The sequence below is a fragment of the Argentina silus genome (genome assembly GCF_951799395.1).
Source record: "Argentina silus genome assembly, chromosome: X".
Classification (NCBI taxonomy): domain Eukaryota; kingdom Metazoa; phylum Chordata; class Actinopteri; order Argentiniformes; family Argentinidae; genus Argentina; species Argentina silus.
In genome coordinates this window covers 37806664-37819884 of record NC_139653.1, presented here as the reverse complement: position 1 = coordinate 37819884, position 13221 = coordinate 37806664, and positions in this window count along the sequence as shown.

Here is a 13221-nt window from a genome sequence, read left to right as displayed (position 1 = left end):
CTTTCGCTAAAGAGCGTTGCGCAACACGTAGTTTTAGTGGGCATGGCCACTAAATTGATCATTTCGTTCAGCAAAGTTTCAGTTAGCGTAGAGGTGGAGGAGAGCAAGTCTCCGACAAGGAGTGGGTGGGATAATTGAATATGATGTGAATATTTCCATTGTCCTGCCAATCAGGATTTCACTGGGAATGTTGGAATATGCATATTTGCACAAATAAAAAACTGTCTATAATAATATAAGCACTCAACAAGCCTAGAATATCATGCCAAATTCAACAACCCAGTCTCCAAATTATTATATTCTGGGGGATCGTTTCTGCAAACCAAAGAATACGATCTGCGTGCTCGTATTGTGTAGGTATACTGGCAGCTAAATATGGAAGTCAGAACCAGCGGATCGTAATACCAGCATTTGACCACCTGTTTGACGTAAGATACCTCAAAAACGTAAGACACGTTGCATAAGAGTTATCTGAATTACGACTTGGGTAACTTCGACTGATTAAGTTTAGGCATTAACTTCGACTTGTTAAGTTTAGGAATTAACTTCGACTGGTTACGTTTAGGGTATGTTGTCAGGGGAAGACATAAAAGGGTCACCGACTTGTAACCCGAATGTTGCTGGTTCGAATCACGCTGGGGACAGTACTTTTTTATGCCTTCCCCTTGAACTGCACCTTGCAGTTCAACTAACAATCATTCTGTAATCACAAATGAAACAGGTCACATCAGTAACGTAACGTGTGGCCTGGCAGACAGGAGAGAATAGATCACTGTAAATGTTTTTGTTGGCACTTTTTGTGTTCTAGAGTAATGCAATTTACCTGCTTGATTCTGAGTAGTTTAGATGAATTTGATTTATATTTATTGTAAGCAATCATATTCTCTGTAACAGGTGCAGTACTACCATAAACTACAGTATATAGTAGTAAGTTTTTCTGCTGAGTGAAATTCTTACTGTTTGGTGGAATGAACTTCTCATTAGATGACAAAGGATACTTTAATGCACTGATTTAGTAAGCTTTGAGTTATAGTACCATTTTGCAAAAGAAATGTGGTGTTTTGGCACATGTGTTATATATTTACGGGAATGTGCTAACTGTTTTGAAAGGTTTAATACTGTTTCAAGAAATGTGCTCAAGCAATCGAGAAAAACTGTTTTTGTTGGCATTTTTGTGTTTTACAGTAATGCATTTCTTGTCATAACTACCTGCTTGATCTTGAATATTTCAGATTAATTTGATTTATATTTATAGTAAGCAATCATATTCTCTGTAACAGGCACAGGGTAGTGTGTGTGCATGACTGATAATTAATCAAATAAGTACTCCACGCTTTTCTGTCTGGCTACTCATGCAGTAGGCCTATAGCAAACAAATTTGGGAATAATATTTTGTGAGTGAAGTCTGTTATGCAGCATCATTTAATCCTGAAACTTGGCCTATAGTAAGGTTTATTAGCCAGTCACATTTGTAACCAAATAATTTGCCTGTGCAGCCTACTGGTGAAGTGAAGGCGTCATATCAATAGAGTAAGTATGATAGCAGCCTAATGGTGCCCAAATAAAAATTAAAAAATGTGGTCACAGAAGGCACCAAGAAAAAAGACCACCCTATGAGTGTGCACAACGGGCACACAGAGCTGTATAACAGAGACAACCAGAGTGTCATAGTAAAACGTTTATGAATAAACGTCTTGCTTCATTATCAGGCTTCTCCATCACTCTCCTTTTATAGAAGAGAACTACATCATTCGTGGGGAACATGTTTACTGTACACTTGATTTAAATTAATGTAGTATTGTCTTTGTGTTAATCAGTGTTACTCTCCTATAATTAGTCTGTAACTGTTCTGTAGCCTATTTTGTCATGTGTTTTATGTTATGTGTGGACCTCAGGATAGCTGCTGCATGAGCCCACAGCTAATGGGATCCTAATAAACTAAACTAACTAAACTCTCACTGCAGACACTTTTCAGTAGGCTATTAGGGTAAATTACCAGCCAGGCACCTATCTATCCTATATTTCTAAGCCAACTATGAAAGAAAAATATAAACAAGAGTGTTTTCAGAAAATATCTTATTTATTAATAATGTATTTCAAAAAGTTCCCAGTAGGGGAAGCAGCAGCCACAGGGGACCTCTGCATCCTGTCCTGCTGCATATCGTTGCCTTCTTAGTCTTAAGGCAACAACGTCTAAGTTCAACCCAAAAAAACAGCTTGGCTTTGGGGGCAGCATCTACTGCCTCCACGACCACAGCCGATGTCACCTCGGGCATAGCCTCAGCCACCAACAGAGTTTCATTCTCACACACAGGAAATATAGAAAAAGGCCAGCCTTTGTCTACAATGTGCCATTGTCTACAACCTCTTCCGCCACCCAAGCGGACGTCTTATCTAGTGATGGCAGTTTGACACTGAAGCTTCGATACGTCAAACACTGACCAACAATTTTATCGAAGCACTGCTTCAAAGCTTGCTTTGGTGCGAAAAAAATCACGTGACATATGACGTCCGAAGCAGCAACTGCTTCGTTGCCTGAATGAATTTTGGTGGGGATAAAAAATTTGATTAAAAGCCTGAATAATTGGGCTGCATTGGGCCGCCTCTACGCTAAATGCAGGGCTCTCATTAGCAGGAGGAAGCGGTCCTGGGAGAAGATGGTACCAAAGAAGGGGGTCGATAGCATTGGATTGGTGGTAAAGTAGTCTCTAACATTCTGTTTTTTCACGAGACCCATGAGAAAAAGTATAGAGAAAAAGACTGCTCTGCCACAGTTGTATCCACCCATTTAGCTAACCATTTACCCTCAGTGACTGGGCATAGCAGTTTGTTTCAGTCACTATAGACTAAATAGTGGAGGGGGTGATAAACATTTTGAAGCATTCTGCATCTGTGCTATTTCCTGGCTGCCTCCTTAACCCTGACAACCCCCTTGAAAACCTGATGGCCTTTGGCCTGAAGTCCCCCTTCCTCCAAGAAAACACCTCACGCTTCATCAAGGGCCGTCAGGTTCTCTGGCAGCTCCTCATCGTCCGATGACTGCTCGTCTGGTTCAACTTCATTTAGCGCAGGTTCGTCAGCAGCATCTTCAGCATCCACGTCCAAAAATAACTCCCTTATTTCCTCGTCGGTAAGCTGACGTCTTTTTGTACGCCCGGACATGTTCCCTTTCTATACTTTATTCTACGTTTTTATTATTACCTGAGATTACGTTCGCTACTTGTGTTTATTCTGTATCACTGAATGAATGAATGAGATGCCGGGTATGTGACAGCCGCTATGTGTTTCAAACTGTGGATGCGCTGATATTGCGCAAATAAAGTTGCAATTATAATGGGACAAGTTGGAGGTGTCTGCGCAGTTATTGTGCATGAATGATACGGAGGATGTAGCGAGTGACGTTTACCGAGCCCTCAGTTTTTGCCATGCATAGTCGAGTATCACACAAGCATAACACAAACTAGACCAAGTACATGCCATTGTCTACAACCTCTTCCGCCACCCAAGCGGACTTCTTCTCATGAATCATAACGTCATAGAGAGGTTTCCAGGTGGGCCGGTCGATCTGTGGTCTGCGGGGCCGGTGAGCGACGCAGCACACTACTCCATCTCCCCCGGCATGGCAGGCCCATTGGTCCATTCCCTGTTGCGTCCGCCATGTGAAAACGTGTCGTCTGCCACTGTCAATTTCTAGTTTCTCCATCTGACACGTTCACTCCAACAAACAGCTGCATGTTCAATCCAATACAGTCCTGTCCATGTGTTCAATGTCCTCATGTAGTATCACGCATAACTCCACAGCTTTGAAGACTATTGTCCATGAAACAATGGTGCACAGTCAGTTGGCACAAGGCTATCACGAGAAAAAACACAAAACGTGCGCACTTAAGATAGCTAGCAGGGAGCTGGGGGCTAGTCTACAGCAAGAAAGCACATGGTCATGACTGTGGCTGGGAAAAGCAACTCATTTGCGTATAAACGAGCTACACACAGTAAAACGAATAGTCACTCACTGAGATATTAACAAAAAGTCCCAAAGTTATTTAATGTAGCAGTCCGAATCAACTGGTTGTATATGTCCGTGTCGACTCACGATGCAAGTCCTAGCAAGTTAGCTGCGCAGACAAACATCCAAAGAACATCCACTAGTGACTAGTCCATGGATTTCGACGTTAGTCCGTCCTTTCCTTAGTAAAAAGACCACCGCTGTCACCAATTCTGTAAGGCCGTATGTATAAAGATAGACGTGGGCACTCCAGTGCAAAGCGATAGTTTAATATCCAGACTGTGCCCTAACTTTCATGGGAAAAATAAATCAAAGAGAAGAGCAAGATCGTGGTCCTCCTTTTCTCCCGCTCTCTCGGACCAGGACTCCCCCCTCCCACCCAATACGCGCTCTCCCCTCTCAGCCAATCAGAATCCCCAAAGAATTCCCATCACAATAAGAGTCTCTCACTGGCTTGGCAATGACAATAAAGTTGAATCTAATCTAATCTAATCTAATCTAATCTAATCTAATCTAATCTAATCTAATCATCTACATCAACTCAAACTATGCAAATAATGCAAACAACATTCAGCAGCCAAGTGGATTTCAATCAATTCTTATACATGACATTTCTGTAAATAAAACTTCAGGCCAGTGAACACCAGGGGGCGTCCTTCTTTCTGATCAATTTTCGTCCGATCCCAGGTTGAGCAATAGGGACTTGGGGGGGTCATGAGCCATTCCCGGATTAGATTAGATTCAACTTTATTGTCTGGGAGAAGACACAAAGACAACTTCTCTGTTTTATCTGGTTTTAACCTATGTAACTTGATTTCTTTCATTTGGTTTACTTGGTTACATTTAAGGTTATTGGTAACTGTTAAATAAACCACCATTCATATCTCTTTCCTCCGTAGCCCTTCTTAGCCTTACTCATGTGTTATTAGTTGATAAACTACATTCGAGGTCAACCTACTAATCTTATTGGAGTCAGATTAAATTGTAGTCTATAATACTTGATCACCATTGATGCATTGCTTTGACCAAAAAATACCATAGTGTATTTCCCCTTTATAAGGGGAAACTGATCATACAAACCATACCATTTCTGAATGCTTGCACCTCGTGTTATGATGTGTGACATGAGATATGCCCCACCATCCTACTTACCATGCAGCCCATAATTAATAAACTGGGTGTTGGTAAAAGTATTTTCTTAGAGCTTATACTCTAGGTGTTTGACCTACAATCATTTTTGACATGTCCCACCCTCCTCTTTTTTTCTGAAACCCAAGCATACAGAGACTCCAAAATACTTGAAATACTTTTATAATACTTTTATTTATATTATTACTTAAAAATGTTATTCACAAATTACCAAATAGTATTACAGTTTTATTCTTTAACTAGAATGTGTTTCGTCCCAACGAACTGCGAGAGTGTGGTTGCTAAAATGCCACAGATGGTCACCAACAGTTACTGAATGAGACATGAGAACAGTGCATTTTGTGAAACGAAAATGACATAAAAGGGTCACCGACTTGTAACCCGAATGTTGCTGGTTCGAATCACGCTGGGGACAGTACTTTTTTATGCCTTCCCCTTGAACTGCACCTTGCAGTTCAACTAACAATCATTCTGTAATCACAAATGAAACAGGTCACATCAGTAACGTAACGTGTGGCCTGGCAGACAGGAGAGAATAGATCACTGTAAATGTTTTTGTTGGCACTTTTTGTGTTCTAGAGTAATGCAATTTACCTGCTTGATTCTGAGTAGTTTAGATGAATTTGATTTATATTTATTGTAAGCAATCATATTCTCTGTAACAGGTGCAGTACTACCATAAACTACAGTATATAGTAGTAAGTTTTTCTGCTGAGTGAAATTCTTACTGTTTGGTGGAATGAACTTCTCATTAGATGACAAAGGATACTTTAATGCACTGATTTAGTAAGCTTTGAGTTATAGTACCATTTTGCAAAAGAAATGTGGTGTTTTGGCACATGTGTTATATATTTACGGGAATGTGCTAACTGTTTTGAAAGGTTTAATACTGTTTCAAGAAATGTGCTCAAGCAATCGAGAAAAACTGTTTTTGTTGGCATTTTTGTGTTTTACAGTAATGCATTTCTTGTCATAACTACCTGCTTGATCTTGAATATTTCAGATTAATTTGATTTATATTTATAGTAAGCAATCATATTCTCTGTAACAGGCACAGGGTAGTGTGTGTGCATGACTGATAATTAATCAAATAAGTACTCCACGCTTTTCTGTCTGGCTACTCATGCAGTAGGCCTATAGCAAACAAATTTGGGAATAATATTTTGTGAGTGAAGTCTGTTATGCAGCATCATTTAATCCTGAAACTTGGCCTATAGTAAGGTTTATTAGCCAGTCACATTTGTAACCAAATAATTTGCCTGTGCAGCCTACTGGTGAAGTGAAGGCGTCATATCAATAGAGTAAGTATGATAGCAGCCTAATGGTGCCCAAATAAAAATTAAAAAATGTGGTCACAGAAGGCACCAAGAAAAAAGACCACCCTATGAGTGTGCACAACGGGCACACAGAGCTGTATAACAGAGACAACCAGAGTGTCATAGTAAAACGTTTATGAATAAACGTCTTGCTTCATTATCAGGCTTCTCCATCACTCTCCTTTTATAGAAGAGAACTACATCATTCGTGGGGAACATGTTTACTGTACACTTGATTTAAATTAATGTAGTATTGTCTTTGTGTTAATCAGTGTTACTCTCCTATAATTAGTCTGTAACTGTTCTGTAGCCTATTTTGTCATGTGTTTTATGTTATGTGTGGACCTCAGGATAGCTGCTGCATGAGCCCACAGCTAATGGGATCCTAATAAACTAAACTAACTAAACTCTCACTGCAGACACTTTTCAGTAGGCTATTAGGGTAAATTACCAGCCAGGCACCTATCTATCCTATATTTCTAAGCCAACTATGAAAGAAAAATATAAACAAGAGTTTTTTTCAGAAAATATCTTATTTATTAATAATGTATTTCAAAAAGTTCCCAGTAGGGGAAGCAGCAGCCACAGGGGACCTCTGCATCCTGTCCTGCTGCATATCGTTGCCTTCTTAGTCTTAAGGCAACAACGTCTAAGTTCAACCCAAAAAAACAGCTTGGCTTTGGGGGCAGCATCTACTGCCTCCACGACCACAGCCGATGTCACCTCGGGCATAGCCTCAGCCACCAACAGAGTTTCATTCTCACACACAGGAAATATAGAAAAAGGCCAGCCTTTGTCTACAATGTGCCATTGTCTACAACCTCTTCCGCCACCCAAGCGGACGTCTTATCTAGTGATGGCAGTTTGACACTGAAGCTTCGATACGTCAAACACTGACCAACAATTTTATCGAAGCACTGCTTCAAAGCTTGCTTTGGTGCGAAAAAAATCACGTGACATATGACGTCCGAAGCAGCAACTGCTTCGTTGCCTGAATGAATTTTGGTGGGGATAAAAAATTTGATTAAAAGCCTGAATAATTGGGCTGCATTGGGCCGCCTCTACGCTAAATGCAGGGCTCTCATTAGCAGGAGGAAGCGGTCCTGGGAGAAGATGGTACCAAAGAAGGGGGTCGATAGCATTGGATTGGTGGTAAAGTAGTCTCTAACATTCTGTTTTTTCACGAGACCCATGAGAAAAAGTATAGAGAAAAAGACTGCTCTGCCACAGTTGTATCCACCCATTTAGCTAACCATTTACCCTCAGTGACTGGGCATAGCAGTTTGTTTCAGTCACTATAGACTAAATAGTGGAGGGGGTGATAAACATTTTGAAGCATTCTGCATCTGTGCTATTTTCCTGGCTGCCTCCTTAACCCTGACAACCCCCTTGAAAACCTGATGGCCTTTGGCCTGAAGTCCCCCTTCCTCCAAGAAAACACCTCACGCTTCATCAAGGGCCGTCAGGTTCTCTGGCAGCTCCTCATCGTCCGATGACTGCTCGTCTGGTTCAACTTCATTTAGCGCAGGTTCGTCAGCAGCATCTTCAGCATCCACGTCCAAAAATAACTCCCTTATTTCCTCGTCGGTAAGCTGACGTCTTTTTGTACGCCCGGACATGTTCCCTTTCTATACTTTATTCTACGTTTTTATTATTACCTGAGATTACGTTCGCTACTTGTGTTTATTCTGTATCACTGAATGAATGAATGAGATGCCGGGTATGTGACAGCCGCTATGTGTTTCAAACTGTGGATGCGCTGATATTGCGCAAATAAAGTTGCAATTATAATGGGACAAGTTGGAGGTGTCTGCGCAGTTATTGTGCATGAATGATACGGAGGATGTAGCGAGTGACGTTTACCGAGCCCTCAGTTTTTGCCATGCATAGTCGAGTATCACACAAGCATAACACAAACTAGACCAAGTACATGCCATTGTCTACAACCTCTTCCGCCACCCAAGCGGACTTCTTCTCATGAATCATAACGTCATAGAGAGGTTTCCAGGTGGGCCGGTCGATCTGTGGTCTGCGGGGCCGGTGAGCGACGCAGCACACTACTCCATCTCCCCCGGCATGGCAGGCCCATTGGTCCATTCCCTGTTGCGTCCGCCATGTGAAAACGTGTCGTCTGCCACTGTCAATTTCTAGTTTCTCCATCTGACACGTTCACTCCAACAAACAGCTGCATGTTCAATCCAATACAGTCCTGTCCATGTGTTCAATGTCCTCATGTAGTATCACGCATAACTCCACAGCTTTGAAGACTATTGTCCATGAAACAATGGTGCACAGTCAGTTGGCACAAGGCTATCACGAGAAAAAACACAAAACGTGCGCACTTAAGATAGCTAGCAGGGAGCTGGGGGCTAGTCTACAGCAAGAAAGCACATGGTCATGACTGTGGCTGGGAAAAGCAACTCATTTGCGTATAAACGAGCTACACACAGTAAAACGAATAGTCACTCACTGAGATATTAACAAAAAGTCCCAAAGTTATTTAATGTAGCAGTCCGAATCAACTGGTTGTATATGTCCGTGTCGACTCACGATGCAAGTCCTAGCAAGTTAGCTGCGCAGACAAACATCCAAAGAACATCCACTAGTGACTAGTCCATGGATTTCGACGTTAGTCCGTCCTTTCCTTAGTAAAAAGACCACCGCTGTCACCAATTCTGTAAGGCCGTATGTATAAAGATAGACGTGGGCACTCCAGTGCAAAGCGATAGTTTAATATCCAGACTGTGCCCTAACTTTCATGGGAAAAATAAATCAAAGAGAAGAGCAAGATCGTGGTCCTCCTTTTCTCCCGCTCTCTCGGACCAGGACTCCCCCCTCCCACCCAATACGCGCTCTCCCCTCTCAGCCAATCAGAATCCCCAAAGAATTCCCATCACAATAAGAGTCTCTCACTGGCTTGGCAATGACAATAAAGTTGAATCTAATCTAATCTAATCTAATCTAATCTAATCTAATCATCTACATCAACTCAAACTATGCAAATAATGCAAACAACATTCAGCAGCCAAGTGGATTTCAATCAATTCTTATACATGACATTTCTGTAAATAAAACTTCAGGCCAGTGAACACCAGGGGGCGTCCTTCTTTCTGATCAATTTTCGTCCGATCCCAGGTTGAGCAATAGGGACTTGGGGGGGTCATGAGCCATTCCCGGATTAGATTAGATTCAACTTTATTGTCTGGGAGAAGACACAAAGACAACTTCTCTGTTTTATCTGGTTTTAACCTATGTAACTTGATTTCTTTCATTTGGTTTACTTGGTTACATTTAAGGTTATTGGTAACTGTTAAATAAACCACCATTCATATCTCTTTCCTCCGTAGCCCTTCTTAGCCTTACTCATGTGTTATTAGTTGATAAACTACATTCGAGGTCAACCTACTAATCTTATTGGAGTCAGATTAAATTGTAGTCTATAATACTTGATCACCATTGATGCATTGCTTTGACCAAAAAATACCATAGTGTATTTCCCCTTTATAAGGGGAAACTGATCATACAAACCATACCATTTCTGAATGCTTGCACCTCGTGTTATGATGTGTGACATGAGATATGCCCCACCATCCTACTTACCATGCAGCCCATAATTAATAAACTGGGTGTTGGTAAAAGTATTTTCTTAGAGCTTATACTCTAGGTGTTTGACCTACAATCATTTTTGACATGTCCCACCCTCCTCTTTTTTTCTGAAACCCAAGCATACAGAGACTCCAAAATACTTGAAATACTTTTATAATACTTTTATTTATATTATTACTTAAAAATGTTATTCACAAATTACCAAATAGTATTACAGTTTTATTCTTTAACTAGAATGTGTTTCGTCCCAACGAACTGCGAGAGTGTGGTTGCTAAAATGCCACAGATGGTCACCAACAGTTACTGAATGAGACATGAGAACAGTGCATTTTGTGAAACGAAAATGACATAAAAGGGTCACCGACTTGTAACCCGAATGTTGCTGGTTCGAATCACGCTGGGGACAGTACTTTTTTATGCCTTCCCCTTGAACTGCACCTTGCAGTTCAACTAACAATCATTCTGTAATCACAAATGAAACAGGTCACATCAGTAACGTAACGTGTGGCCTGGCAGACAGGAGAGAATAGATCACTGTAAATGTTTTTGTTGGCACTTTTTGTGTTCTAGAGTAATGCAATTTACCTGCTTGATTCTGAGTAGTTTAGATGAATTTGATTTATATTTATTGTAAGCAATCATATTCTCTGTAACAGGTGCAGTACTACCATAAACTACAGTATATAGTAGTAAGTTTTTCTGCTGAGTGAAATTCTTACTGTTTGGTGGAATGAACTTCTCATTAGATGACAAAGGATACTTTAATGCACTGATTTAGTAAGCTTTGAGTTATAGTACCATTTTGCAAAAGAAATGTGGTGTTTTGGCACATGTGTTATATATTTACGGGAATGTGCTAACTGTTTTGAAAGGTTTAATACTGTTTCAAGAAATGTGCTCAAGCAATCGAGAAAAACTGTTTTTGTTGGCATTTTTGTGTTTTACAGTAATGCATTTCTTGTCATAACTACCTGCTTGATCTTGAATATTTCAGATTAATTTGATTTATATTTATAGTAAGCAATCATATTCTCTGTAACAGGCACAGGGTAGTGTGTGTGCATGACTGATAATTAATCAAATAAGTACTCCACGCTTTTCTGTCTGGCTACTCATGCAGTAGGCCTATAGCAAACAAATTTGGGAATAATATTTTGTGAGTGAAGTCTGTTATGCAGCATCATTTAATCCTGAAACTTGGCCTATAGTAAGGTTTATTAGCCAGTCACATTTGTAACCAAATAATTTGCCTGTGCAGCCTACTGGTGAAGTGAAGGCGTCATATCAATAGAGTAAGTATGATAGCAGCCTAATGGTGCCCAAATAAAAATTAAAAAATGTGGTCACAGAAGGCACCAAGAAAAAAGACCACCCTATGAGTGTGCACAACGGGCACACAGAGCTGTATAACAGAGACAACCAGAGTGTCATAGTAAAACGTTTATGAATAAACGTCTTGCTTCATTATCAGGCTTCTCCATCACTCTCCTTTTATAGAAGAGAACTACATCATTCGTGGGGAACATGTTTACTGTACACTTGATTTAAATTAATGTAGTATTGTCTTTGTGTTAATCAGTGTTACTCTCCTATAATTAGTCTGTAACTGTTCTGTAGCCTATTTTGTCATGTGTTTTATGTTATGTGTGGACCTCAGGATAGCTGCTGCATGAGCCCACAGCTAATGGGATCCTAATAAACTAAACTAACTAAACTCTCACTGCAGACACTTTTCAGTAGGCTATTAGGGTAAATTACCAGCCAGGCACCTATCTATCCTATATTTCTAAGCCAACTATGAAAGAAAAATATAAACAAGAGTGTTTTCAGAAAATATCTTATTTATTAATAATGTATTTCAAAAAGTTCCCAGTAGGGGAAGCAGCAGCCACAGGGGACCTCTGCATCCTGTCCTGCTGCATATCGTTGCCTTCTTAGTCTTAAGGCAACAACGTCTAAGTTCAACCCAAAAAAACAGCTTGGCTTTGGGGGCAGCATCTACTGCCTCCACGACCACAGCCGATGTCACCTCGGGCATAGCCTCAGCCACCAACAGAGTTTCATTCTCACACACAGGAAATATAGAAAAAGGCCAGCCTTTGTCTACAATGTGCCATTGTCTACAACCTCTTCCGCCACCCAAGCGGACGTCTTATCTAGTGATGGCAGTTTGACACTGAAGCTTCGATACGTCAAACACTGACCAACAATTTTATCGAAGCACTGCTTCAAAGCTTGCTTTGGTGCGAAAAAAATCACGTGACATATGACGTCCGAAGCAGCAACTGCTTCGTTGCCTGAATGAATTTTGGTGGGGATAAAAAATTTGATTAAAAGCCTGAATAATTGGGCTGCATTGGGCCGCCTCTACGCTAAATGCAGGGCTCTCATTAGCAGGAGGAAGCGGTCCTGGGAGAAGATGGTACCAAAGAAGGGGGTCGATAGCATTGGATTGGTGGTAAAGTAGTCTCTAACATTCTGTTTTTTCACGAGACCCATGAGAAAAAGTATAGAGAAAAAGACTGCTCTGCCACAGTTGTATCCACCCATTTAGCTAACCATTTACCCTCAGTGACTGGGCATAGCAGTTTGTTTCAGTCACTATAGACTAAATAGTGGAGGGGGTGATAAACATTTTGAAGCATTCTGCATCTGTGCTATTTTCCTGGCTGCCTCCTTAACCCTGACAACCCCCTTGAAAACCTGATGGCCTTTGGCCTGAAGTCCCCCTTCCTCCAAGAAAACACCTCACGCTTCATCAAGGGCCGTCAGGTTCTCTGGCAGCTCCTCATCGTCCGATGACTGCTCGTCTGGTTCAACTTCATTTAGCGCAGGTTCGTCAGCAGCATCTTCAGCATCCACGTCCAAAAATAACTCCCTTATTTCCTCGTCGGTAAGCTGACGTCTTTTTGTACGCCCGGACATGTTCCCTTTCTATACTTTATTCTACGTTTTTATTATTACCTGAGATTACGTTCGCTACTTGTGTTTATTCTGTATCACTGAATGAATGAATGAGATGCCGGGTATGTGACAGCCGCTATGTGTTTCAAACTGTGGATGCGCTGATATTGCGCAAATAAAGTTGCAATTATAATGGGACAAGTTGGAGGTGTCTGCGCAGTTATTGTGCATGAATGATAC